This window comes from Petaurus breviceps, unplaced genomic scaffold (genome assembly GCF_028583685.1).
Source record: "Petaurus breviceps papuanus isolate PSGF00001 unplaced genomic scaffold, PetGlider_PUasm1.0 90849, whole genome shotgun sequence".
NCBI lineage: Eukaryota > Metazoa > Chordata > Mammalia > Diprotodontia > Petauridae > Petaurus > Petaurus breviceps.
The window spans coordinates 14,936,704-14,960,225 of NW_027187361.1; the positions used below are offsets into that span (position 1 = coordinate 14,936,704).

At 36.8% G+C, this 23,522-nt stretch overlaps 1 long non-coding RNA gene across 1 annotated transcript in view; it reads left to right on the top strand.

Moving 5' to 3' along the window:
* The window catches only part of LOC138149850 (uncharacterized), a 284,229-nt gene that overhangs the window by 228,949 nt on the left and 31,758 nt on the right, over positions 1-23,522 (top strand). Inside the window, exon 2 of the long non-coding RNA XR_011165437.1 lies at positions 8,574-8,621. This is a non-coding gene — a long non-coding RNA (uncharacterized lncRNA). The remainder of the gene's footprint in view (positions 1-8,573; positions 8,622-23,522) is intronic.

A 23,522-nucleotide genomic window follows, 5' to 3' on the forward strand; every position in this document is an offset into this window, starting at 1 on the left:
TCTCTCTCTCTCTCTCTCTCTCTCTGTCTCTCTCTCTCTGTCTCTCTGTCTCTCTCTGTCTCTCTCTGTCTCTCTCTCTCTGTCTCTCTCTCCCTCTCTTTCTCTCTCCCTCTCTGTCTCTCTGTCTCTCTGTCTGTCTGTCTCTCTCTCTCTCTCACTTCTTTTTTTCATTAATAGGAAAGCTTGCAACAGAGAATAAGATTAGAATCTGGCCTATTGAAGTTTATGTAATGGCATCTGCAAAAGAACTCCAATATCCTTTTTAAAAGTACACTTGGACATGATGTAATAAATGTACCACAATAATTGGAATTCTTGGAGTGCCCATTTAAACAGCATCAGCTGGGGGGAGGGGGGAGTATTTAAAACAATGACTATCAAAGGCTTCTGACTTAGTGTAATTTACTCTGGAGCCAAGGGTTTGCCCAGAGGAATCAGTAATATAAGCAGGACAAAGAATCAAAGCCTGAATGTGCTATAACTCTGATGAGACTCCCTTCTACAAATTTGAGGCCAGGAATTGATCATTTAGGGGCCAGCATAACCCAGCACACACAATTGAGCCAACCTAGACTATAGTTATGAAGGGCAGGTTCCATTTTCCATCTTGATGAGCTAGACTGAGAGAGCTACTCACAGAGCCTGGTTAATGTATAAAATACAATGAATAGTTTCTGAACCACTACTTTGCAAGGACAGGGATGCATTTCTTTGAGAAGAGGCATCTTTTAAAAGCATTCTTCCTCTCCTTGGCTCTGTTTGTGAAGCATGTTGACAAGCCCAGATGAAAACAGGCTTTGAATGTTTCTTTACGGGTTTGGGGGCACTAAGCATAGCCTTCAGGCAGCTACATTATCGGCAAAAAGCATACTCAAGGGATAAAGTGTGGGTGTTGTGTGGAGGCGTGGTCAAAGGAGGAGGGAGACAGGATGGTATGAGAGCAAAAATGTAAATAGCAAAGACCTTTGGTCTTTCCAGACTTGACCACCTGCTCCTCTGGTCTGTGTAATATCTGCATTGTCTTTCTGTCTTCCTCACTAAGACTGTGAGCCCCTGGGGTAGGGATGGTGTCTTCTTAATGGCATTGAGAGTCAAGCCTGTTGTCAGTCCTCGACAAATAATAAAAATGATTAATCGTTGATTAATGTTTCTTTTTTCATAAGTGCCCAGAGGCTTTGGCTCTTAGTGTTTTTTATTATTATTAATCAAAATATGATTTTTAGGAAGCATGATTAGCCCCCAAATCATGAAACTTTACAGAAAGAAACATGTTTCTTTGTTTTTATAACTTAGTTAAATTCATTATAATTAATTTGATAACTTTTTAACTTAAATACCAATAGAAAGAAAAGAAAAATGAACAATTTCATATATAGAGTTGACCAGATATGAGGCTTATTTGTGAAACCATAAAATACTATTACATAAAGCTTGCTTTGGGGGGGGGGGAGTACATCATGAATTCAGATGTTACTTTCAAAGCTTTCTTGCTTACCTGTGTTTCTTTCTGAACTTCTGTGTGTTTTCTTCTGTGAACTCTTTAAAATGCTTCAGTATTCTTCTATTTTCTTTTTGACAACAATATCACTGACTCCACTCATTCATTCCCTGAAAATTTCCACAAACGAACAGCTAGAGTGTGTAGGAAAAACAATATAACCAGTAATAACATCTACGTGTACCACCTGAGTTCTCATGAGCATAAAATTTGATATACTTGTAAAGCACCTAGCATGTAGCAGGCATTATATAAATGTTTATTCCATTTCTTTCCTTCCCAAAAGCTGAAAAGAAGAGAAAGAAAACTCTTGTAAACAGTAATGATAGTTAAGCAAAACAAATCTAGACTTTAGGATGCAACGTCTTTAAAGGTATTAAAAAAAAGTTTTATTTATTGAAAGATTAGCATTGACCATAAATCTACTTAGTCAAATTTGCTAACTAGTTACACTTAAATTAATTTCAATGTATAAAGAATCATGACTATTTTTCCGGCACTCTGAGCCTTTATAGATGGTGTAAACACATTCGTTCTCACTTCCTTTGCCTCTTTGTTTACAATTACTGTTTTCTCCACTCTGATTATATTTTCTCAGTTATCATTTCTTTTACTCTAGCTGCTGCTTTAGATATTAACGGTCCTCTCCTCCTTGTTCTTCATGATACTTTTTCCCTTTTTCATATTTGCTTTTTTCTCCATCTCATTTGCTGACTCCTATCCCATATGATACCCCCTAATTGTGGTTACTCCTCAAAGTTCTGTCCCTCTTCTCTTCTCTTACTGTCTTGTGTCTTGGTAAACTCATCACTTCTTTGCAGATGGTTCACAGATCTATGCTTACAGTCACTGCCTGTCCCTTGAGCTTTATTCCTGCATCTCTAATTGTAGATTAGACCTTTCAAATGGCATGGCCCAGAGATATCTCAAAATTAATATTTTCAAAACTTTCCCTCCAAAATATTATTTTTTCCAAACTTCCCTATTTCAACTGAAGGCAACACCATTATTCTACTCTCCCAGGTTTGTAATGTCAGTACTATATTCAAATACTATTTACTAGACCTCCCTCCAAATATCTAATCAGTTCCTACAGCCTGCTACTTCTATTTCCATATCTCTCACGTATAACCCTTTCTGACACATACTTCCCACCTTAGTTCTGGCCATCATTCCCTATCATCTATCTTAATACAGGAGTCTCTGAACTAGCCTCCCTGCCTTAAGCCTTTCACCACTACATTCCATCCTACACATTAATACCAAAGTGATCTTCTTTAAGCACAGATCTGACCATGGCGTTCCACTACTCAGTCTACTCTAGTGGATCCTTTTTGTCTTTAGGATAAAATATGAAGTGCTCTGCTTAGCTTCTTGTAAATAAGTTTTATAAATTAAATTTTTATTGACATTTTCCATTTTTATATCACCATAGTTATCCCAAGTACCCTATAATTCTGTGTCTCAGAGAGTCAACCCATATGAAAAATAGTATTTTTTTAAATGAAGGAAAAAAAAACTCAGCACAACTGATTGATACATTGAAAAAAGTATGAAAATATGTGCAGCGCGTAATGTCTGTGGATCTCCTACTTTCACAAGGGCAGTCTCTTCATTCTAGTCCTCCTTAATTGTTATTATTTTGTTACCTTTTTTATTTTTTGTGTGTAGTTGTGCTTTCCATTTATCTTGATGTATGTGTATATTGTTTCCTTGGTTCTGCTTACTTTGCTCTGCATCAGTTCATGTAGATCTTTCCATTTTTCTCTGTATTAATCACACATATCATTCCTCACATCACAGTAATAGTCCATTACATTCATGTACTATAATATGTGTTTGTTTGTTTTTGTTGCTGTTGTTCAGTCCTTTGGATCCTGTCTTAGACTTGTGACCCTCTTTGGGGTTTCTTTTTTTGGGAAGATATTGGAGCAATGTATGATTTCTTTCCCCGGCTCATTTTACACATGAAGAAACCAAGGCAAATAGCTTAAGTGACTTTCCCAGGGTCACACAGCTAGTAAGTGTCTGATGTCAGATTTAAACTCAGGAAGATGAGTCTCCCTGATTGCAACCCTGGCACTCTATCCACTGTGCCACGTAACTGCACCACCACAATATGTTTAGCTACTCCTCAATAGATGTCTACTTTGTTTCACAAAAAATGCTGCTATATTTTTAGTATATAGAGACTTTCTTCTTATTGATGTCTTCCTTGGTATAGAAGTCTAGCAATGGAGTTTCTGGTTCAAAGATATGGACATTTCAGTCACTTTATTTGTATAATTCCAAACTTCTTTCCAAAATGGTTACACCATTTCTCCAGCTCTACCAACAATGTATCAGTGTGCCTCTACTTCCACAACATGGCCCATTACCAATTTTTTGGGTCATTTTTGCCATTTGCTTCTGATGAGCTCTTAAGCCTTTCATGACTTACCCCAAACTATCTTTCCAACCTTATTATATATTACACACACACACACACACACACACACACACACACACACACACACACACACTGCAATCCAGTCAAATTGGTCTTTCCTCTGTTCTTTACATGTCCCTCCATCTCTCATCTCCATTCCTTTGTGCTCGTATTCCTCCATGCCTAAAATATGCCCTCTCCTTATGTCTCATAAAATCCCTCTCTGAATTTTCTTCAAAACACAGCAATCATGTATTCAATATGAAACCTTTCCTGATCCCCTCAACAACATTAGTGCCCTTCTAAATTACCTTGAATCAAATTATTTTGCATTTGTTCTGTATTTCTTATCTCTCCTGCTAGATTGTAAGATCGGTGAGGACAGAAACTATTTCATTCTTTACATATCTAGATGACAATGCATTGCACATGGGAATGCTTAATAAATGCTTGTTGACTGATTAATTCTAGTTCTGCCTTTGTGACTCTGAATGATTTCATATAGATATTACCAGGTTTCTTTAAATACTCTATATCTCTCAGTCTTAACTGTTTCCCAATATTTCACTACCTTAACGTACCATTTTTGATGGTTCTCTCTATTTCTGAACCTTTATATTGAGGGAAAAAAAACATTTCATATACTTCTAACTATAAATGCGAGGTGTTCATATTCAACACAATTGGTTTAGTCTCCATACACTAAGCTTTAGAAGCCCATACCTTACTCATAATGTTGTTTTATGAGTCACCAAATTTTGTTTTAAGTGTTAAGAAAGAAAAATTAACCTTGTGTAACTCATCTTGTTATAACTTTGGAAGCAGGAAGATAAGATGTTTTTTACCCAAAATATTTCTGTCAACCTTGATAAATGAGAAGTTTGTACAATGTGTTATTAGGTCTGCATATCAAATTTAAATAGTAAAATAATATGTATATGAGACCCATATTGAGATACTTGATATCTCTTTGGAAAAAAAAAATTAAATGTATTTAGCACATGAGGTAAAAAGGAATTGTAGGGGATGTTAAATACTGGCAGGAAAGCCAATCAGAGACTCCCACAGGGATTGGTATAGGATGTAATGAGTTCCATAATTTTAGTTACTGTTAATGTAACATTTTAAGAAGTTCTCTCATCTGGATAGAACTATGTAGAATTAAATGTCCAAAATTCTTTGCCTCAGGGAATCAGCATGTAAATCATTTGTCTAAGAGGAGCTTAGGGAGGTGGACAAATTGCAATTTGCTGTCTGGTAATTTAATGCCCCTTCCTTCAAGGTTTATCTTATGTGTCAGCTTTCCCTCTCTCTCATCCCTCGTATTATTTTATGCTGATACATGTTTATATATCACTCAATAAAATGTAAGCTCCTTAAGGACAGAGGTTGTTTGATAGGTCTTTTTTCATTTTTATCTTTATAAACAAGTGCTTTGCATTGTGTTAGGCAGTGGACTTATTTGTTAAAATGAATTAAATTCCCACCTGCATATAGTACAATGTAGTTATTTAATGACTGAGGTTTCTTTCTCTCTCCTCTCTCTCTCTCTCTCCATTTGAAAGCAGCTTCATCCATTTTAAACTATGTCTATAAAACCATAGAAAACTGAATATAGAAGTAAAGATACCATTCAACCTTCTTTTATGTAGTTAGTTTTCCATATGTATGAAAAGCAGCTTTTCCTCTTGTGCTTCAGTCCCAGCTAGATAAAACATGGTAGACTAGGCTACTGAAATGTCTGAGTCAAACTCACTTGTATCTATATAAATGTGACCACATGAGCATCCTTGAAGCCTTGATACTTATTTCAAATTATTATAATAGTATAGTAAAGGATAAGGAGAGAGCATTGTGTTCATTGAGAACTGACAGGAAGTCTGTAGACTCCCTAGACAGCACTGGGGAAGGTATGGTCCTGGAGTTCCATGTGGGAGAAGTTGGAGGTTTTGGAACACTGTCCAAAGATATTGACATGACCTCAGCTCAGAGGGTTGCAATACTGGAGCACACTCTGAAAATGGCTGGGAAAAGTTCTGACCCATGGATACTCTCTGGAACTTAATATGGAAGACTAGGGCCCTAGAACATCCTAAGACTTCAAAGTGCTTACTATATGCCATTTGAGCTTTGCATATGAAGGCTGTCATCTTAAAATGCCTTCTGAACCCTGATTAGCAAGGGAGGTTTTTTTTTTTTTCCTGGAGAGCCTCTAAGAAGGCCAGGTCCATGGAGATGACTTCATTTCTATTGGGAAATCTGTGTTTCTCAAATGTCCTCTAAGTTACAATAGTGGGGCAGCTAGGTGGCACAGTGAATAGAGCACTGGCCCTGGAGTCAGGAGAACCTGAGTTCAAATCTGGCCTTAGACATGTAACACAAAAACTAGCCATGTGACCTTGGGCAAGTCACTTAACCCCAATTGCCCTCCAAAAAAGTAAAAAAAACAAAAGTTACTAGGGCAAAAAATGTGATTCTGAATTTCCTAGGCTCTTATTGGTCAACCTGGTCCAAAGGAGAAAATGAATGATGAGTTTGGAGAAACTGATCAAAAGTCTTTTCTAGAGGCATAAAATAACAGTGATGTGGGATAGCTTCTAGAGCTCCCTCTCTGCTTAAAGGCATGATAAAACTATGTATAAGGAAAATGCATATAAGCATATGGTAAAAATGTAAAGAACATCTTACTCAATGTGTTCACCATGAAGCTGAGGATAATTCAGCACAGAGTATTGATAGGTATTATATGAATTCTGGGATCCTATATTGATTATGGAGTAAGAGAAAAAATTTCTCAAAATTGATGATTGGCAAATATTGTTCAAAAATGGAAAGATGAAACTAGAAACTGCAAATTCTTAGGTGGTGATTGAAACTTTTTTTTTTTGTTAGCCTGGTAAGAGATATAACATAGATGCATCAAGGACAGGTAATCTCAAACTTTCTGTTTTTGTTTTGTTTTGAAGTTTCATTAGACTTCTAGATCAGGGAAATACTGAAGATTCAGTAAATCATTATTTCTACATAGTATTGACAAAGTTTCTCATATGTTATTCTTGTAGGTGAGCTAGAGAAATTTTCAGGTTGATATAAACCTGCTTGGGGAGATCTTCAGTTCAGATCTGTTTGGGGTGTATCTTTATCCCTATACTCTTTAACATTTTTGTCAATGAATTGAATAAAGCCATAGCTAGCACACTTATCAAATTTGCAAACGCCATAAAGTTGAGAAGGATTAATGGGTTGGGCCAGTTTCATCTAGGCTTAGGTCTAAAATGGTAACACATTTAGATATTTTTAATCTCCATTGGTAGCACAGGTCTGAATTTATAACAAAATTAGATGTTTGTAATCCATGTAATTATTTACAACAGGAAGTTTGGATTGCCAAAGCAAGGGAAGGATATTCAGAGCTAAGAAGGATATTCATCAATAAAGGGCAGCTAGTTAGTATAGTGAATAGAGTGCCAGGGCTTGAGGCAGGAAGACTCATCTTCCTGAGTTCAAATCTGACCTTGGATACTTACTAGCTTTGTGACCCTGGGCAAGTCACTTAACCCTGTTTGCCTCCATTTCCTCATCTGTAAAATGAGCTGGATAAGAAAAGAGAAGACCAGTCTAATATCTTTGCCAAAAAGCAAAACAAAACACCAAATGGAGTTGAGAAGAGTGGGACACAACTGAAAAATTACTCCAACAACAACTGAAAGATAAAGATCCGTCAAGACATGGCAGAAGAGACGTCAAAAACAAAACCAAAATGATCTATCCCTGCGTTAATAGAGGAATAGTGGTCAAAACAAGGGATGTGATAATCCTATCATGGACAAAAACATTAGAAGTATTGTGTTCCATTCTGGGCACCACATTTTGAGAAAGTAATTCAATCACTCTTCAGATATTAGAACATATCCATTATATATCCATATATCCATAGAACATAACATTAGGTATGGGTCTAATGAAGCCAGCATAGTAAAAGAATTGGCAATGTCAAACCCGGAGAAGAGAAACTTGGGGTTAGGGAAAAGGACATGGGTTGTCACCTCAAGTATTTGAAGAGCTCTCATATAGAAGAGCAGAGTATATTTTCTGCTTGGCCCCAACTGGCAAAACTAGAAGCAATGAGTGGAAGTTACTTTTCAGATTTTGGTTTGATATAAAGAAAATCTGGGGTTAACTAGGTGGTGCAGAGAGCCAGGCCTGGAATCAGGAAGACCTGAATTCAAATTTGACTTCAGATACCTGCTAGCTGTGTGACCTTATGCAAATCACTTAACTTTGTTTGCCTCAGTTTCCTCATCTGTGAAATAAGCTGGAGAAGAAAATGACAAACCACTCCAGTATCTTTGACAAGAAGACTCCAAATGGGGTCATGAAGGATCAGCACAATAAAAATGACTGAAAAACAACAAAAGGGAAATCTTCCGAACAGAGCTATCTAAAAGAGGAATACGTTTTGCTTGTGAAAATAAAGTATCTCCTACTGCTGGACACAAATAGCCATTTAGAAAGTACTAAATATTATTATACTGCCAATTATGAAATAAAACGGATTGAAGCTTGTTATCCAGTGGCTTTTTGCCAGTCTGTTACATCCTTCTTGACCTCTCTATGACTTCCTCTCTTACTTCTTAAAATCCCTAGGTTCCTTCAGAGTTCAACTCAAGAGCCACCTTCCATATGAAGACTTTGGTGAGTCTTTCAGCAGTCATTCTATCCATTGCTCAGGCATTTTGTATTCATTTGTACATGCATGTTTATCCTGGTAGAATATAAGCCCCTTCAGAGAAGAGATTGACTTTTGTTTTTATATCCTTAGCACCTGGGACAGTACCTGGGACATAGTTTTGTTGTCTTTTCCAGACATTCACAGCATTGAGAAAGGAAAAGGAAAAGCCCCAGTGACAAACAAGTTTTGAAACAGAAATGTAGGGGATGCTGGGAGCACAGATTTCATAAAGAAATTGCTCTAGCTAATTAGCCATTGATTTGACAGGCAGGGAAGGCATCTTTGAGAAGACACCTTGACAGCATAACCAAGTACTTTAATGTTGAGATCAGCTATTTTATTACAATACCTTGTGCCAATGACCTGCTAACCTGCCCTTTCTTCTTCCAAAGATAATTTCTCAAATCCAGTGTCTCTTATCCTACTCCCATATTAATATACTTCAGTGGAGAAAATCATAAATTCGAGCTGATTTTGCTCATTTCAATTTCATAGTACATAACTAGCTTAGATCTCTCTAGCGTCAAATAAGAATTATATTTTATTCTTCCCAACTAAAGGAATCAACTATATAAAAACCTTTTTTTCTGTATTCTTAGGCTGCCAAATCTAGCTCCCCCACCCAGCCCTAAAACAAAATACATGGTTTAGCCTCTCAATTGACAGAGAAGATTTGAGGGAATTCCATAGGATCTCCCTCTAGTCCCTTACTCTAGTTTTTAAAACTTCTCAGGATCATCTCCCCCTTTCTCTTCCTTCTCTCTGGCTATAGAAGTAGTTATTCTTATTTCCCTGAGAGTAATCCCTCTATTTGTGCCCTTTTCCCCCTATTACCTGACTCTTCCCCCAGAATGTTGCTCCATCCACCATGCCCTCTTTCACATGTTTTTTTTTCAATCTCTTCTCCATTATCTCCTTACCATGTACGTACAAACATTCTCAGTTCTCCATGATTAAACAAAAAATGCCACTCAGTCATTTGTACAATTAATGTATTGTTAATAGAATGGGAAGATCTTTCCAATCCATTAATAAGCCCATGTGACCTGCTTAAGTCACAAGGAAGTCTAAATTACATGAATCTGAATCCCATGAAGCCTGTTGTGGGAGGCGCTTGCTGAACAGGTGGAACAGGAAGAGGCAGAGTTGGATAACAGCTGAGAGGAAGTTGGTCAGAACAGTTAGAGCTGAGGGAGAGAGGAAGCAGGTAGTGAACTGTGAGTGGTTGTTTGTGGAGGAGCCTAGCAGGGGGAAGGCTTGGGGATGGCAGTGCCCCATGAATTGTTATTGTGTATATATTTCTTTGTTCTGTGACGGATTTGGCTTTCTGTGTTGGGATTCAGCTTTCTGCTGTTTGAATGAATGCTTTGGTTCTGTCTTTTATGTGGGGAGTCTGTGATATTTTGCCATTCAGAATTATTCTGGTATATTCATAGTCATTGTAGGTGCTGTGAATATCATGTTGGCACTACACCATCATCCTATCTTTCTCTTCTGTTTCTTTCCAAACTTCTTATAAATATTTTTACACCTGATTTTTTTTTACTTCCTCTTCCTCATTACCACCCCTCTAACACTTAGTAAGTGTATACTAAATGTTTCAACTATCTAGTTAGTTTGCATTACTTAAACTTTTACAATTTGACTGTTGTTCTATTAAAGGTACCTTCTAAAATGACCTAATAATTATCAAATCGCTTTTTTGGTTTTCATCCTCTCTTACCTATCTGCAACAGCTAGATATTTTAAAAATTGTTTTTGTTTTTATCACCAGAATATCCTTCTATAGTCTTTCTTCATCACAGAGAATCTTTTAAAGAAGAAATAAAAAAGAGGAAGATAAGAACAATTTCAGCAAAACCAGTAAAATATTGAAAAATGTTGACATTATATGCAGTATTCCACATCCATGAACCCCTCAATGTCTGAAAAGTAGTAGAGGGAGATGGCATCCCATATATCTTCTTTAGAGTCAAGAGTGTTCTTTGTACTTTTATAATATTCATTTTCAGTTCTTTTGAAAGCATTTTCATGCTTCTCTATATTCATAAGATTTCATACAGCATAATAATTTTCTTTTATTCTCATAGAGCAAAGTTTGTTTAACCATTTCCCAATAGATGGGCATCCACTTTGTTTTCAGTTTTTGCTACAAGAAATGCATTTATGGGTATTTTGTTTACATAGAGCATTTCTTTTTGTCCTTTTCCCTTCCTTCCTTCCTTCCTTCCTTCCTTCCTTCCTTCCTTCCTTCCTTCCTTCCTTCCTTCCTTCCTTTTTCCTTCCTTCCTTCCTTCCTTCCTTCCTTCCTTCCTTCCTTCCTTCCTTCCTTCCTTCCTTCCTTCCTTCCTTCCTCATCCCCTTCCTCCCTCCTCCCCTCCTTTCTTCCTCCCTCCCTTCTTCCTCCCGTCCCTCCCTCCCTCCTTCCCTTCCCTTCCCTTCCCTTCCCTTCCTTCCTTCCTTCCTTCCTTCCTTCCTTCCTTCCTTCCTTCCTTCCTTCCTTCCTTCCTTCCTTCCTTCCTTCCTTCCTTCTTTTCTTCCTTCCATCTTTCTTTTCTCCTCCTTGGGGAATTTCATGCCAATTAGTGGAATTTCCAGGTGAAAGGTTCTAGGTATTTTAGCCACTTTATTTTCATAATTCCAAATTATTTTCCAAAACAATTGTACTAATCCATAGCTCTACCAAAAATATATTTCTTTTCCTGTCTTTACCCATTCAATTCAAAATGAACTATTCCCACCTTTTGTTCTCTTTGCCAATTTACTAGGAATAAGGTGAAACCTAAGTGTTATTTTATTTGTATTTCTCTGTTTATATTTTTGAGCCTTATTTGGGAATGGCTTTTAGTTATATACATACATGTGTCCATATATATGTTGCCTATCCAAATAATTTGAAACAAATATTTTTCCCATTAGGCTATTTCCCTTCTTTTCATTGCATTAATGATGAATTTTGTTTGCATATAATTTTTGCAATGATAAGAAATCGAAATGATCAATTTCATCTTAATAATTGCCTTTTTCCCTTGCTTAGTTTTAAAAAGCTATTTCTTCAAAGATTTTCAAAGCAACATTGTTGGGGGTTTTTTGTAATTGTAAAAAACTGAACACCATCTAAATATGCTATAATAGGGGATAGTAATGAAATTGTGATACATTAATTTAGTGAAATATTATACTGCAATCAAAATTATAAGCATGAGAAATACGAAGAGATCTAGACAGACCTTTATGAAATAAGGCATAGAAATGAAAGTGGAATGCAGGGGGGGAATGGAGAAAGAAAACGAACATAAGAGAAATGAATGAATGGTCGTTAAAGAGTTAGAGGAATTGACTGAAAATTATGATACATTATATTTTGAAATGAGTCACTTCAATAGTTGCATTTACTGTATGAACCTCTCACTAAGCAGAAGTTCTTTTTTTCTCTCTTGAATCTATCTTCAAGCACCAAATACAACAAAGAAGCACATAACTGTAGAGTACCAGGGTCAAGTATTTTAAAGGAGAAGGAAATGTTGTAAACTCCAGCAAGATTTTTTTTTTTTGCAGAGGGGAAGGCAGTTCAGTTGGGATTAAGTGACTTGCTCAAGGTCACACAGCTCTTAAGTGTGTCAAGTGTCTGAGGCTGGATTTGAATTCAGGTCCTTCTGACTCCAGGGCTGATGCTTTACTCACTGTGCCACATAGCTGCCCCATTCAGCAAGATTTAAAACAAACAATTAAATGAAAGCAAAACTTTCTCTCCTCTTTCTCCTCCTCCTCCTCCTCTTTCTCTCTTTGTCTCTCTGTCTCTCTGTCTCTGTCTGTCTCTCTCTTTCTCTCATTCAGAGCCTGTAGTCTGAACTCAGTGGGTACCACCTTTTCAGACTGAGTGATGAAGTTTTCCTAAGTCCTAATTTTTATAAAATTAGATGCTGCCATTATGTAGCTCATGACACCATCAAGTATCAATATTTTGCTTTCTTAGTATCCCCAGTGCTTAGGAAAATGTCAGCTAGACTCTTAAGTAGTTCATGCTCAATTGATTTGAACAGTACATAAGAATTAAACATGATTTATTTTAAAACTTGGTATATTGCTTTGATATTCTGTAGGATCCATGATTTCACTAAGGTGGATCTGCTCTCCCCCAGTGACACATAACCAAAAAAACCCAAACCTAAAACTGCCATGCCTTCATGGTCCATTCACTTTCTGTTCATGCTATCCCCTAGGTTTTTCATAGAGGATTAACTCTATGAGATAGAGATTTTCCTCTTGTCCTTTGAGTCTCTTGGGAGTGCCAATGTACTAGCTAATCTATCCATGTGTTGTGTTTCCTTCTATCTATTGCCCTTTCCAATCATAAATCTATATTTATCCACACACACGTGTGTGCCTCTGTGTGTATATACTTAAGACAACTTGTACATGAAGCTTCTTATTGGCAAAACAGAGTTAAAGTGACTTTGATAGAACTGAATTCACTCTAAATCAAGTCATTTGATAAAGATTAGATCCATTTCAGCTTTCATCCTGCATACCTGAGCTACCAAACTAAACATTGGAGAAAAGGCAGAGATAATTCAGTAATCTTCAGGAAAATTACACATTTCACCATGTAAAATGATCTTTTATAAAATATTTTAATTTTTTTTAAAGATTACTATACAAGTAATGCAATTTTCCTTAGGAATGCTTAATTTTAATATTCTACAGCATCTGAAATTCCTCACTTAGGCCTCTTAGATACCTGGCAGCCCTGAGATGACAATGATGAAAGACAACACAATATATCTTCTTGTGTCAATCTTCTGACATAGTTACCCCATGGGTGCACTTTCAGGGCCACCAAGGGCACATTCATGTTTTATCCTTTCTACTACCTTTTGTACTGTATAGGCCACTGAAATCACAATTTACAAGGTTTTAGCCTGTCCGTAGAAGAAAGGTAGCACACTGTTGAAAGCACTTCGTTTCTGGTTAAGAAGCCCATTTTCTCATTAACCTTGTATGTTAAACACCAACTAACTCTGGTTGATCTTTTTCAGGAATTCTCTCTGATGCTCTGACTCTATTTTTTACCCCTCTAGACTTAATGGTGTATGTGTCGTTAATCCCAAATTTCCCAGAATAATGTAACATCGTATGCATCCATGCCAAAAAACAAACAAAACAAAACAAATACAAAAGCAGCAAACAAACATAAAACAAACAAAAGATAAGCAAAAACAACAACAATTGTTCTAAGTAGTAAGTATTCCGATTTTACAGGTGAAAAACCTTGATTCTTAACCCAAGTCAAACTTCCATTGATCTATTCAGATTGTTTTTGTTTGTTTGTTTGTTTTTGCTTTTTGGAAGGGGGAAGGAAGGGCAATTGGGGTTAAGTGACTTGCCCAAGGTCAAATGGCTAGTTTTGTGTCAAGTGTCTGAGGCTGGATTTGAACTCAGGTCCTCCAGACTCCAGGGCCAGTGTTCTATTCACTGCACCACCTAGCCACCCCTCAATGTTTTTAACTCTGCCTTTTTAGAACTATTCCGGGAAATATGGATCAAAACGAGATAACAAAGAAAATTTATAAAGAAGGATCAAAAGTAGAAAACACGAGAACACTGTACTTAGCACAGTGCCTGGCATACAGTAGCTGTCATATAAATGCTTATGCCCTTCCTCCTTCTTCCTTTTCCAGGATGGTATGAGAGATAGAACAATGAACATGGAATGACCACGATTAGATTATAGAATTTAGAAAAGTCCTACTATATATCTAGACTAGGCTTCTTATCTTATAGATGAAGAAACGGAGGCCCAGAGAGGTCAAGATCATAAAGATCTTGCTCAAGATCATAAAGATCTTGCTCAAGATCATAAAGATAATAAGAAACTAAGATTTGCATACAGTTCCTTTGATTTCAACATAAAACTGTTTTCCCCTCATGTATAAGGTTACTTTGAGATTCAAGCCCTGGTCATGTGACCATAAATTAGTCACTTCACTTTTCTGGCCCTCAATTTTCTCATCTCTTTAGTGAAAGGATTTTAAGAAATCTTTAAACTTCTTTTCAATTCCACATTTTAGGCTTCTGTGTTTTGCCATATATTTTTACAAATAATTGATGGTCCATGTTTTTGATGAGAGTGAAAATATAGCTTTCTTTTACTCAGTCAATAATGTGCATTTTCTTCCACAAATCTTCCATCTGATTACCTGGATAAAAAGTCAGTAAATCTTGTCATTGTGGTTCATTGTGAAATTTTCTCCCAATTTAATAGAATTCCAAATATGATTTTCATATGTTTCTAGGTTTCTTTGTTATTTAATACAAAGAAACTTCAAATTAAGAATGTGGATGTAAACAATGAATTAAGCCTAATCTCATTTCTCCACAGGCCATCTGATAAACATAAGTCATGATAAGGATCACATTTGTCAGAAATTTGATTCTTTTCTTTTTTTTGTAAAAAACAGTTTGTAGTATGTATCAGCTTTTCATTGAAGAGGTCTCCTGTGTATTTTTTATCTCATTTCAGCTCATATTTTTTCAATTTTCAGTTGATTTGAAAGATAGATATTTAAATCCAGTTTCCAATTGCATTTAAAACTATATTTCCTTTGGCCCAACTAAATGCTATGAACAGACTTTTCATCTAAATCAGGTACAAAATCAACAAAGAGGAAAAAAAATGGAAAAAGAACATTCTAGGACATCCCAAGTCTCTCCATTGAAGAAAGACTTATGCTGTATTAACTCTTTTATATGTTTGCATGCATATAGGTGTGTGCAGACACGCTTGTGTGTATATATGCATATGTATATATGAAATATATATAATACATATATGCATATATACTATATATAAATATATAGACACTTTTGTGGGGTATTATATGGGAGAAGAAGGAAATAGAGTTTGACACATTATGAAGTCAAAAGGCTTTCAAAACAGTGAGAGAAGTAGAGAGGAAGGAAAAGATTGTTTAGATATCTACAAATATCCTCTTAACATAAGTACTAGGGAAGTAATCCTGCCTGATTTCAAAGATGGTGCCACCAATGCCATTTTTTGTTTTTGTAAATGAAGGAGAGAAAGTTATTGTGTCAGTTACTGAGGAAATGATTCTCTCTGCCCTTCATCACTGGCAAGATCCTGACATAAATCCTTTTAAATGTTATTATCTACACTAAGCTCCATGATCACCATGGGATTTAGATCACTATGTAGTACAATAACAAATGATCTCTGATACCTGTCAGATACAAGAAGAATTAAGGAACAACATAAAGCTATCTGTGGTGTGTTCATTGATTTTATAAAACCATTAGTTGCTTAAGTAAAATAAGACTTTTGTGGTTATTAAGCAAGCTGGTGAACTATAAAAATCCTCATCTGAAGGCTTTACATCTTCAATAGATGTCAGCTTTCCCTTTGACCAATGGATTAATGCAGGATTGTGTACTATGCTTTGTTTTATTCAACTTTAATGCACAGTGAAACTAAAGAGAGACATAGAAACTACAGTTGAGATTTTTTTCTAGTCATCTGGGGAAATATTCTAATCCTGCAACCCATGAACCTCAACAAAAGCCCTGAGAAGACCAGATCACAGATTTAGAATTAGAATGAATCCTAGAGGTCATCTATTCATTCCATCCCCTTCATTTCACTGATGAGGAAATTGAGACCCAAGGAAGTTATGATTTCCCTAAACTCCTACAAATAAAAAGTAATAGCACTGGAAAGGGAATACAGATCCCTCTGATGAAAAATCCAGAACTCAGCTCACTATACCAAGACCCTTGAATTGCTCCAAGAATTGCTCCCAAGAATTGCTACAAATGAGCATGATCTTGAAGCACATGTGCAAGAATGAATCATGATGCAAAAATGTATTAAACTGTTATCATATGCTAAGCACTGTGCGTGGATACAAAGAGAAAAGGAAGAGAGTATTTGTTTCTACTCCAGAGGAACTCGCACATTCATTGTGAGGAAACTTACCAATGCTGTCAGCTGGTTTGCACCATCAAAACAGTGCCATAGGGTCTGGGAAACTGTATTTGAGGGCCACATCCAAATTGCTGCCTTTGTTTTGTTTTGTGCAGCCTGTGAGCTAATAATGGTTTTTATATGTTTAAATACACAAGTTTATTTAAATATATGATAAGCTGGGGCAGAACCAAGATGGCAGAGTAGAAACAAGACTTCTGCATGGCTTCAGCTTCTACCTCCTCCTATACATGTAAAAAATGACTCTAAATAGTTATAGAACCCACAAAGTGACAGAGAGAAACAAATCTCCCACTGAAAGAAGCCAGGCAGGCCAGCAGGAAGGGTCCATCGCAGCATGCTGGGAGCCAAGCTCAGTCCCGACTGAGCCATGGTTTTAGCCCCAGGGAAGACTGGACCAGTGGCAGCTGGAGCAGACTTCATTAGAGTAAATCACCAGCAGCTGTAGCAGTTTCCAGACTCCTAAATCCACAAATGCCAAAGACAAAATAAAAGGTCAGTGTGGACCTTTATTGGAATGGGGGTGTGTGGTTCAGCTGCTATCCCCTGGGGTTATATATGTATATATATATATATGCATATACATATACATATATGTATATGTAGAGGTATATGGATATGCTGCTGTGTGGCTGCTTTTGGAGCTCCTGGCCTGCAGATTGTAGGGGCACCAAGTGAACATTCAGAGGGTAATTGCTCTGGCTTTGACCTGCTTGGATCCAGATCACGGTCTTGGCGGATAGTCCTGGGGTGTGTGACCAGCAAGCCAGAGCATGTGGGGGCTGTAGGGAGGGCACCCATCTAATAGCTACAACAGCTGCAAAAACGCCAGCAACTTAGACAAAGCTTTCTCCATTCTGGAATCAGAGTTCTACCATGGCAAAGAGCTCAAAAGTCAAGTAATTTCCTGCCAATATGAGCAAGCAACGAAAGCACAAATAGATGATAGAATCCTTTTTAGGGGACAAAAAGGATCAAGGCATGGAGCAGGAGGAAGACAATGAAATCAGAACTCCTGCATCAAAAGCCTCCAAGAAAAATATGAACTGCTTGTAGGCCATGGAGAAGCTCAAGAAGGATTTTGAAAATCAAGTAAAAGAAGTGGAGGAAAAATTGGAAAGAGAAATGAGAATGATGCAAGAAAATCATGAAAAGTGAGTCAACAGCCTGCTAAAGGAGACTCAACAATACACTGAAGAAAATAACACCTTAAAAAATAGACTAACTCAAATGGCAAAAGAGGCCCAAAAAGCCAATGAGGAGAAGAATGCTTTAAAAAGATGAATTTGCCAGATGGAAAAGGAATTTCAAAAACTCACTGAAGAGAATAACTCCTTCAAAATTAGATTGGAGCAATCGGAAGCTAATGACTTCATGAGAAATCAAGATACTATAAAACAGATCCAAACAAATGAAAAATAGAAGCCAATGTGAAATATCTTTTTGGAAAATCCACTGACTTGGAAAATAGATCCAGGAGAGATAATTTTAAAATTATTGATCTATCTGAAAGCCATGATAAAAAAAAAGTGACTAGACACCATCTTTCAAGAAATTATCAAGCAAAATTGCCCTGATATTCTAGAACCAGAGGGCAAAATAGAAACTGAAAGAATTCACCAATCACCTCTTGAAAAAGATCCCAAAAAGAAAGCCCCTAGGAATATTATACCCAAATTCCAGAGTTCCAAGGACAAGGAGAAAATACTACAAGCAGTCAGGAAGAAACAATTTTAGTACTGTGGAAACACAATCAGGATAACACAAGACCTAGCAGCTTCTACATTAAGGGATTGAAGGGCTTGGAATATGATTTTCTGGAGGTCAAAGAAGCTAGGATTAAAACCAAGAATCACCTACCCAGCAAAACTGAGTATAATGCTGCAAGGGAATATATGGTCATTCAATGAAATAGAGAATTTTCAAGCATTTTTGATGAAAAAATCAGAGCTGAACAGAAAATTTGACTTTCAAATACAAGAAGCAAGAGAAGCATGAGAAGGTAAACAGGAAAAAGAAATCATAAGGGACTTATTAAAGTTGAACTATTTACATTGCTACATGGAAAAATGATAAGTGTGACTCATAAGACTTTTCTCAGTATGAGGATAGTTGAAGTGAATATATATTCATATATGTATATATACATATATGTATGTATAGGAATATGTATGTGTATATAAATATATATGTGAGTGTGGGCATTTGTATGTCCATGTATACATAGACAGAGGGCACAGAATATGAAGGGATGATATCTAAAAAAATAAAATTAAGATGTGAGAGAGAAGAAGAAAAGGAGCTATAGATTAGGGTAAATTGTCTCATGTAAAAGAGGCAAGAGAAAACTGTTACAATGGAGGGGAAGAGCAGGAAGGTGAAAGGGAATGGGACAAACATTCTCATTGAATTTGGCCTAGGGAGGGAACAACATACACACTTAATTGTGTATCTTACCCTATAGGAAAATAGGGGGGTAGGTGATAAGAAGGGGAGGGATAGAAAGGAGGGCAGATTAGGGGAGAAGGAAGTTAGAAGCAAACATTTTTGAAAAGGGATGGGGTCAAAGGAGAAAGTAGAATAATTGGGGGGGTAGGATAGGATGGAGGGAAATATAGTTAGTCTTTCACAATATAACTACTATGGAAATGATTTGGGTAACTACACATGTACAATCTATATTGAATTGCTTATCTTCCCAGTGGGGGTGGGTGAAGAGGGAAGAAGGGAACAAAATTTGGAACTCAAAGTTTAAAAAAAAATGTTCAAAATTTGTTTTTTTGCATTCAACTGGGAAATAATATATACAGGTACTGGGGTTAGAAACCCATCTAGCCCTACTAGAAAGTTAGAGGGGTGAAGAGGAAGGATATAAGAGAGAATGGATTGGGGGAAGAAGTATTCAGTAGGCTTGCTATTTGGGGGTGGGGGTAGGGGAAAGACAGGGAAAGACAAAAAATGTAACTCAAAATCTTGTGGAAATGAATGTTGAAAACTAAAAATAAATAAATTTAAAAATTAAAAAAAGGTTATTGTAGCTAAATGTATGTAATAAGCATTCTTGGCAACTTGCCCATGTTCTGTAGTTTGCTGATTGCTTGTATAGACCAATGTGAGTCTGAAGGTGAGTTATGATCCATTTATACAATGGTAGCAAGCAGTTTTAGAGGTCAAAGGTATAAGAGGTGGTAGAGACATCAGGGCCACCTTCCTAACATGTACCTGACCAAAGATCCCCACCCCAGGACTCCTAACAAGGGCTCATCCATCCCACTTGTGCTTGAGGACAGTTTAAAGATGGGAAGCCTGTTACCAGACCACACCATCCATTCCCAATTTGGGCAGCTTTTTTTGTTGGGATTTTTTTTCAACTACGTATACTCCCCTTTATCATCCTCTTGTTCTTAATCTTGTCTTTGGAGGCCAGTAGAATAACCTTAATCCTTCTTCTTGTAATAAATCAACCTAACTCTACCATTACTCGTTTCATCTTGTCCACCAGGATAGCAAGAAACTTTGCCAATTGCTTTGCTAAAACCTGGTATATATGATATATAATATATAACGTGTGCTACATAACATATACAAGTTTATATCTATCTAGAGTATACACATAACACAGGCATATGCACACATGTGCACGAACACACATGTATGTACATATACATGTGCACATATACACATACACACATCTACATCTATATGTACATCGACATGTCCCATCCTCTAAACTAGTGAATGCAATTAAGGGGCAAAAGATTTGTCTGGCAGTCAAGTCTGCTAGAGAGGAGTTCACAGAAGCATTTGAGATCATAGACTTTGAGCATGTGTTTGTTCCATGCTTATCTCTGATTCTTTAAAATCTATTTTGTATTTCTGTCCACCTAGTCTCTCAAAATTATAGTTAGCCTAATTCATTAATGATCTCTCTGTATTTTATTTGCTCAAAAGCAGCTCAGAGGGAGGTTATGGTTGGTTACACAGAGAAAAAGCTTTTCTTTCTAATTTGTTAAGATCACCAGCTGGGGTCTCAAGACAAACCAAAGGAAGCTGATTGATGAATACTGTTTAGCTCTTGAAGAGCAGCAGAAAGATTACAAAAAAAAAAAACTGTACCAAAAAATACCCAGACACAACCAAAGCCAACAATGTTCTGGTATGATAAGCTTTGGTAGAGTAAAGAGTTAGAGTCCATTGACCGGAAGGCCTGTGGTCTCCTGCAACTCCTTTTCCCATTGTTCTCTACTGAAGCATGTTTAAACATATCCCTGGGTCAGTGGAGGGGTAAGGGAGAGATGACTGATGGTGGGACAAAAGAGAAAAAAAAAGAATTGAGGAAAGAGTGACTTTGTCCACAGGAAGGTGGGGCCTGTCATGGGAGTAGCTAGTCCTCAGCTGTTAGATGCCTCAAAGTCAACTCAATTGACTTGAATGAGGCCATGCTGGCTTTAAATGATCATAGTTTCTCTTTCTAAATGATCAGAAACTATTCCTTTAGTGGTATGTTCTCGAGTTTTGCCAGAATTAGAAGTCAAGTTTTATTGACCTAAAGATTACAGTCTTAAGCTTCTTCCTTAAAACAAATAAACATGCAGATAGATAGAAAGATAGATACATAAGTAGACAGATAGATAGATGATAAATAAAAGATAGATACATAGGTAGATAGATAGACAGATGATAGATAGATAGACTAAAAAAAACCTTTAACCTCAAAGCATATGGAACTTCTTTGAATCTCCAAGTTCTTTCACAGATACTTGATGACAGCTAAGCAATCACATCTTCCAGCTCTTTCAGTACCTTTGGAACTTTGCTCCTCTGAGACCAGGTGGTCTTCCTGCCTCATCTCTCCCCTCCCCCTTCCACACTTTTCTCCTGCCCACAAACTCTACTCCCCCAACCCCTGTTAAAGGGATATTTTTTTAAATTGTTTTTTTTTTATATTTTAAAGTTTCATTTAATAATTACTACCACCTATATGGTAGCAAAGCATGATCACATGAATTTTCATGAAATAGAGCAAGACTGAAATTAGTCAACCAATAAATTAATATTTACAGTTTCCATGGGTGCACAGAAGACTTTGCCTTTTCCCTTCTATGTATGGAAAACACATTCAACTTAGTCTTCTGCAGAGACAATTATTAGTCCTAGGATCAGCAGTGATTTTAGAGGCAAAAGAGCTCAGTGAACGCTTGTTCCTAAAAAATGCTTTTTTTCCTCAAAAGTCTCACCTTTTACTTTGTGACTATCCTAATTTACAACCAACTTCCAAGATTAAAGAAAAACAGCAATTTGCCACCAATAGAACACAGTGCAATGTTTATAACTTGATCCTTAGACTCTTTTGTTTATAAATCAGCAGTTCTGCCTAGCCTTCATATTCCTTTTCATATCCAGTATTAAAGATTTCCACCTATTTTCTCAAATTTGTTTATGTTTTATCAGTTAACCAAAATAAACAAGAATACTGAATATTCCTAAACTTAAAAAGTCCTTATTATCTTATTCATTGTATTTGGGGGTTTTCAGTTTTCTCATGGAGAAAAAAAATAGTCATAACTCAACTTTATGTATTGTCCACCTGCTGCTTCTACAACTCAGTGCTTGGTGGTAAAATGTGGTATTTGTTGTCTTAATTTCTGCTGCATGGGGAAGGAGAAGTCATTGAGAAAAAATTTAACCATCATGTGGAAAACCTTGAAAGTCCATGCTTTGCCCCCAAGGTTCAATTATTATCTTTTATCCACTGCTTAATCCATATAATACAGAATTATCTGTTTGAAGCACAAAAATGATATGAAATCATCATTCAGGGAAGCAGTCATGGCCACAGTAATCAACAGTAATTGCACCTTCTTTCATTTTATTTTCTAACTCATCAGCTACTCTATCTTTATCCAAAATGGGACATTCATCTTCCTCAAAGCCATCATATAACTGTCTTGTGCTAAATTATGCTAAATTGCCCAAATTCATGTCCTGTTTTTTTTATGCAGTGTGGTCTTTCCAACCCCTGCTGTATGCATGAGCAGGAGGTTGGGCAGCCTTATGGTTGTGGTAGTACCAGTTCCACCCCAGTCACCTGCTCACCATGTGGGAGCAGCAGGCAGAGGTGGCTCCAAAGAGACATTCTTAAAGAACAAGTCTGATTGTATCCTGCTCTAAAATATTTAGTGGCTCCCTTTTACCTTTAGAAACCTTTCCAATCTGATTCCAGTCTACCTTTCCAAGTCTATTGCGCATGTCCGCTCACACACATGCATGTATATATTCACATATGAATATGTTAATGTGTATACATGTATATATCTGTATATACATACATACAAATACATATATCACAAACACATATATATTCAAATAATATATGCTACATAGGCTTGTACATAAATGCACATTTGTATATATAGCTTAGTATGGTTTTAAGCTATTAAAGATGTAGAGACATATAGACAGATAGAGAGACAGAGAGAGTCAGAGACAAAGGGATAAAGACATTGACACAGAGAGACAGAGAGAGTGAGACAGAAAGAGATGGAGACAGAATTAAAGAGGGAAATGGGGGGAGGGGAGAGAGAGAAAGAGACAGAGACATAGATCGGTAGAGAGAGACAGAGACAGAAAAAGAGATATGGAGAGGGTGGAAAAACAGAGAAGCAGAGACAGAAATAGAGACAAAAAGAGAGACATATTGAATCTGTCTCCTGAGCTCTCTAGTTTCTCTCCTGAACTCCAGTACTACATCACTAAATGCCTATTGGACATTTCAAAACTGATGTGCCACAGGCATTGCCCCAAAAGAAATCAGTAGCTCAGTACATTTCTCTCCAATGTCACCCTTGTGTAAACTTGGCTC